Raw genomic sequence first — 7,185 nt, forward strand, 5'->3', positions numbered from 1 at the left:
AGAAACAATTTTTTTTTTTTTTTTTTTTTTTTTTTTTTTTTTTTTATATATATATATATAAAATTTTGGCCTTTTTCCTATCCCTAAAGAAGTCTCCCGTATGTAGTCACCCACTTCCTTTGTTAACCCACCATTTTTGCTTTCTTTTGTGTTCCTCAGCTGTATTTCATCGTATCATGTTGGTTGGTTCGGGTCCGGAGTGGTTTCGTTGTGGAATGAGACACTTAGTCTCCTATTTAGAAGCTAAAGTTGGAAAAGTCAATCGGATGTTGACTTATGAGTAAACGATCTCGATTTGGATTTTTATGGTTCGGTTAGTTCCGTTAGGTATTTTGGACTTGTGAGCGCGTCCGGAATATAATTTGGAGGTTCGTGGTAGAATTAGGCTTGAATTGGCGAAATTGGAAATTTGGTGATTTTGGTTGGCTGTGGAAAATTTGATATCAGGGTCGGAATAGAATTTCAGAAATTTTTGTAGGTTCGTGGTGCCGTTTTTGACGTGTGTGCAAAATTTCAGGTCATTCGGAGATGCTTTAGTAGGTTTTGATGGCGTTTGCGGAAGTTGAAAATTTAGAAGTTCTTAGGCTTGAATCCGAGGGTAATTTGGTGTTTTGATGTTGTTTTGAGTGTTCCGAAGGTTCGACTAAGTTTGTATGTTGATATGTGACTTGTTGGAATTTATGGTTGAGGTCCCGAGGGCCTCGGGATGATTCCGGATGGTTAACGGAGAGTTCGAAACTTGGAAAATGCAGCTGAAGTTGCTAGTTCTGTGTCAACCACACCTGCAGAGCGGGAACCGCAGGTGCGGGGGAGAAGCCGCAGATGCGGAAATGTAGGGTCAGGAGAGGAGTCGCAGATGCAAGGTATTTGTCGCATCTGCGGGCTCGCAGGTGCGGTTTAAGAGATTTAAGTGACATCCGTAGATGCGAACTTTTTGGCACAAAAGCGGCACTGCAGGTGCGCTATTTTGACCGCAGGTGTGGAAAGGCCTGGGCAGAAGGTATAAATTGAACTCTTCGCGAATTTTGCCCATTTCCACCATTTTTGAAGACGGGATTGGAGCTTTTGGGGTGATTTTGAAGAGGGATTCAAGGGATTATCAGTGATGTAAGTTACTTGAGCCCTAATACTCGTTTATGTGGTGATTTCTCGTTGTTTAATCATGTAATTAGTGAAGATTAGGAGTGAAAATGAGGGGTTAGGGCTTGGGATTTTGGAGAGTTTGATTGAGGATTTGAGGGGACAAATAGAGTCGGATTTTGATAAATCTCGTATGTACGGATTCGTGAGTGAAAGGGATTTCTAGTTTTATGACTTTTGTCAGATTTCGAGACACGGGCCGGGTTTGAGTGGATTTTGGTATTTGTGCCTAATTTGATAGTTTTTCTTATGAAATTCATTCTATTAGCGCATATTGATGGTATTGTTCTGGTTGTGAATAGATTCAGAGTGATTGGAGGCCGAGTTGAGGGGCAAGAGCATCACGGAGTAGAGATCTGATCGATTTGAGGTAAGTAACGATTGTAAATCTAGTACCGAATTTATGAAACCCCGGATGTCGTACCATTTTACTATTTTGAGGTGACGCACATGCTAGGTGATGGGCGTGCACCGTTGGGGATTGTGACTTGGTCCGTCCCGTAACAACTATAAAGTTGTGTATTTGGTTGAAACTATATGATACTTATGTGTTTTTGAAAGATTTTTTGTAAATTGGGCTGAATGCCATGTTTGGCCTTGTGCCAAAGCTGTTCGGACCCTTAGGGGCCTTTTTCCTACTATCCTCTCAGTGTTTTTGATTGCAAATCTATACTCAGTCATGTTATACTATTGATTTCATAACTCAGACTTTATTACTCTGTTTTGATGCATGTAAATATTGTTTTGGGCTGAGTACCCTATTTTTACTGAGAGCCCGAGTGGCTTGAGAGGTTTATGACTGAGTGAGGCCGAGGTCCTGATTTGTGAGGATATTTATGGGATCGGGCTGCACGCCGCAGCATATTTTATTGATTCATGATTGAGTGAGGCCGATGGCCTGATTGATTTATGTCACGAGGCGGCTTGTTATAGCGCTTGGGCTGAAGGAGTCCCTCCGGAGGCTGCACACCCCCAGTGAGCGCAGGTACCTACTGAGTGTGAGTGTCCGAGGGGCTGTATATGAGTGATGGTCAGGTATGCTCGAGGGGCTGTATACGAGTGACTGTGAGGTTTGCCCGAGGGGCTGTATATGAGTGATGTTTTGCTCGAGGGGCTGCTTATGAGTGATGTTCTGCCCGAGGGGCTGTTTATGATTCCATCATTTAGCTCACTGTTGCATTGAGCCTCCGTTTGAGAACTTGAAAAATATATTCAAATGATTTTACTAAAACTGAGTTTAAACGAAATGATTTGATTCAAACTCTGCTTTTAAAAGCCTGTTGTAGTTTTACTGAGATTTCATGATATGAACTTTATATGCTTTATTGCTTGTCACTGTTTCTCAGCCTTTATTTACTTTGGTTACTTACTGGTTGGCGTACTCACGTTACTCCCTGCACCTTGTGTGAAGATCCAGGCGTATTAGGACCCGGTAGCGGCTGTTGACTATTCTAGCAGTAGATCTTCTCGGAGTTAGCAAGGTAGCTGCTAGCGATCGCAGCCCTGCTCTTCTCCCTCCTATCTTCCTATAGTGTAGACTATGAGCAACTACAAGAAACTTATGGTATAGATGATATTATTGAGTCACCTGATAATTTTGAACCACCGCGTACATCTGGTGCTTCTAGTCAAAGTAATAAGGATGTAGTCGTATGGGTAGTCCTCCTCTCTCTATTAAGAGGAACCGAAGATTGAGAAGCAAGTACTGAGATATTCTTACTAGACTAGAAAAGGATAAGAATGTAAAGTATAATATTTGTCAAGAAGTTTATAAATATGAGACCAGGTATAAGCAAAGGGGAACAAGTCAACTTCGTAAACACATAGTTGATAACCACATATTCAATGGGATGCTGATAATCAATCTGGTCAACAAACTTAATCCAAATAATAGCTGTTTATTTGGTAAATATGATCCAATGAAAGACGGGAAGGATTAGCTAAATTGATTGGCTTAGGTTGTTTACCTTTTAGTTTTGCTTCTTCACCATGTCTTGTTACTTACATTCAAAGAATTTATAACCCTTTATATGAAGGTATTCCTAGAAAGTACTTGTAAAACTGATATCTTTATGCTTTTTGGATAATATCAGACATACATTCGTTATTCTTTTTACTAGTCTTCCTTGTAGAGTTTCTCACTTATAATATTGATCGTGCTATTGATGAAATTGATTATTTGACATTTAAAATGGCATTGGATAGATAATAATTATATAATACAAAAAACATATTATCACTATTATATATGATGAAGATCAAAGTCATACTACCGTATTTATAAGTTATACTATCCATAAAGTTATAGTATTTTATGTATGTCTTTTGATAATACTTCTAACAACGATATTACTATTTTACTATTAAAAATATACCTAAGCCCACCACTTCCTGAAATATTCATGTTGGTTTGCATGTCATTTTCATAATTTAATTGTTAAAAGTGACCTTGAATTATTTAAAAATGAAATTACTCTAGTTAGAATAGTTGGTGTAATTCAAGAAAATAATAAGAATACTAGAATAAATGCATTTAAAGACAGGCGTGAACAATATAAACTAAAATCAAGATTCATGCCTGAAAAAATAATTTTCTAAGTAAACTTATACTTATTAATTCCTCAGATTTTGTTAATATGTATAGTATCTATAACTGAAATTGCTAATGGATATTGTACTGATCATAATTGTTTGTGAATAATTAATACTTGGAATGTCATTGAAGAATTTTAAAATTTTCACAAGAGTTTTATGTCGTTACACTTGCATTTCTGGAGCTTATTATTCGAGTATTGCAAATGGTTTAGTATATATTGCTGAAATATCTCTTTTACTCCCTAATTTCAAGAAGAAAGAAGGATATAGTTTTGTTGTTGAATCTCTGCTACAAAATTCAAGAAATATTTATATTATACTCCCCCATATTTACATAATTGATGTTATTTTAAACCCATCTATCAGATGATTATGTGTCGCCAATTGATCAATGCTTTATATGTCTATATGGATATTGGACTAACTGAAAACCCTGATACTGAAACTTGTATTTCTGATCTGAATAAAACTTTGCAAGGTTTATATTAATTATTATGTTAACATAGTTTATGTTTTTTTTTGCTGTAGATGTAAAAGCAGATTGTAACGGCCTAGCCCGCTAGTGATATTGTCCGCTCTTGGCGTAGGCCCTTGCGGGTTTAAAATATGTCATTAGGGTCTAAGGCCTGTCTATTTATATACCCAACATCTCTCCCGTATTTTGTCGATGTGGGATTCGTCTAGGGTGTCACATAGGATTCGTCTAGGGTGTCACATACACCCCTTTAGGAGCTTAGTATCCTCGCTGAGGTTTATCCCACCATCGTTCAAGGTTGCACACGGAGTGGCTCTAATACTATCTGTAATAGCCCAGCCCGCTAGTGATATTGTCCGCTCTGGGCCTAGGCCCTCACGGGTTTAATATGTGTCACTAGGGTCTAAGGCATGTCTACTTATATACCCATAATCTCTCACGTGTTTTGTCGATGTGGGATTCGCCTAGGATGTCACACAAATATTTCTTCAAGTTCGGCTTTTACATCCGTATCCGCATCTGATGCTTTGGAGAAAGATGGCGGTAAGATTACGCTATTTGGTCTACACTAAGTGAGCATCAACAATCCAATAGCAGGAACATTGGTGAACTACAATGCTATTTGCAAAAGGTAGATGAGCCCCGCATAAAGAAATTTTTACTGTTGGCTTGGTGGAAGAGCAACTCAAAACAGTTTCCTGTTTTTCTGGAGATGGCTCGACATGTGCTACACGTGCAGATTTAAACAGTTAAGTTAGAAAGCACATTTAGCCAAGCAAGGGAGCAACTAGGAGATACCCATCACTATTGAGTATCAATGGTTTGGAAGTTTTAGTGTGATTCAGAGATTAGATAAGATCAAAACGACGAATTCAAGGAAATGGAGAGGTAGATGAACTGGAGGATCAATTGTAGATATAATGGCTTATGGTTCCGTTTCAAGCACTCTAGGAAACCAAGAAACTCATGTAACAAGGAAGAATTTAGAAAAATAATGCAAAACATGTGATGTAGTCTTTGTTATTTTTAATAATTGTTAAAAAATTTTAATTTTCCAGTTCAAAAATAAAAAAATTCAAAAATAAACTTACAAATTTAATTTGAAGTATTATGCAATGAAAGCCTTTAAAGTTTTGTCCTTACATATTGGTCTAATTAACACTTTCGGTTCTCAAGTTTCAAATATCAAATCTCAAATTTAAGATTTTAAAAGTTTAAACTTATGTCTTCAAATACATATTTATAATTTAAAAGTCTGCACACACTCAAGTATCAATTAAATTAAACTAATAAATAAAATATAAAAATAATAATTAGCCCGGTCCGACTCAAACCAGATAAGCCTGACCCAGGAAGGGCGCAATAGTACCGGCCTAAACCTAGCCCGCTACGAGGCTGCTTTTCCACCGCCGGCCCGTCCGGTAAACACCTTTAGTCTATACTTCCATATCCAAGTGCCATCCACTGTTTTGACCGTTACAACCTGAGAACTCTTATGATGGGTGATACAAGTTGTATAAGGGCATTTCAGTGTCTGACATGTGGATTATGTAGGTCCCGCATCTCTTTCGTTGCACTCTTTTCTTTTAACCACCATGGTACCATTTCCTTTATATTTCTTAACTTTGATGAAATGGACTTCCAATTCTTTCACTTCACATGTATAGAACAGAAAGAAAAAACAAAACAATTATAATTTTTTTTCCTAAAGATGGACTTGTGAAATACATGTACTCCAATACTCTTTTGAGAATTTTTTTATTTAAAATGTGGTCATCGAAGTAAAATCAAATTAAGAAATTTTATCCCAACATATTAGACAATCAAATATATAAACTTTATCCTAAAATATTTGTCGGAAAAGACAGTCTGGACCAAAAAGCTTTAATATAAAATAAAAGCAAAAAAAAAAAAAAAGGTTTTGAACAAGGATACTACTCTTTCTTGCATTTCACCGTTTTCACAATGCATAAACCCCATTATCTCTTATTTTTCTTCTTCTTTTTGCAACATTAGTGATCCGTTATTATACCAAAAAGACATGTATACACTGATAGATAGAGAGATGAAGTTTTGAAAGAAACAATGAACTAATTTATAAATAACAGAGTCCACCGGAAGAAAAGATAGACGGGGGATGAGATTAGGTGCGGATCCACGTGGGGCAGTATGGGACACATTAACTCATGCAGCCTCCCTAGGCTATGTGTTGCACGGTTATTTTTGTCACCATCCAAATTTCTCTCCGTAAGATATCGTGATGACACTTAGTCTCTAAGACTAGATAAACCTGACTGTTACGGAATAATGAACAAAAACAACAATAACGGCTAGACGTTAACAACAACAAATATACAAATACGAATAAGCTGGAAAACTGCCGCTCGGCATGTACAAGTAAGCCCATAACTCTGAGTTTAAACATCTCCCCAAAGACCCGGTAGTCACAAGTCACAAGTCACAAGTCACAAGCTCTAAGAAATTTATTAAATTGTCTCTATACATCAGTAACTAGGAAAAATAAAAGAGGAACAACATAAAAGGATAGAGGGGGACTCCGAGGTCTGCGGATGCTGGCAGATATACCTTGAAGTCTCCGTAGCAGCAGCAAGTACTCTTAACTAATAGCAGGGCTGGTAGTAGGTACTTGGGTCTGCACACAAAACATGTGTAGAAGAGTAGCATGAGTACACCACCACGGTACCCAGTAAGTACCAAGCCTAACCTCGGTAGAGTAGAGACGAGGTCAGGTCATGGCCCTACTGAAATATATTAATTTAAGGCAGAAGATATAAAAATATAATAAGAGGCTGGAAATTTAACAAGGAGAAAGTACAGAAAGGTAACATCACAACACATAGGGATAAACAACAGGGGCCCTCCCGAGATACCGTCTTGTAGTCCTAAAAGTAAATACTCAACAAGGGATCTCCCGAGGTACCGCTCGTAGTCCCAAAAGTAAATATGCAATGGGA

This window comes from Nicotiana attenuata, unplaced genomic scaffold, assembly GCF_001879085.1.
Source record: "Nicotiana attenuata strain UT unplaced genomic scaffold, NIATTr2, whole genome shotgun sequence".
Taxonomy (NCBI): Eukaryota; Viridiplantae; Streptophyta; class Magnoliopsida; order Solanales; family Solanaceae; genus Nicotiana; species Nicotiana attenuata.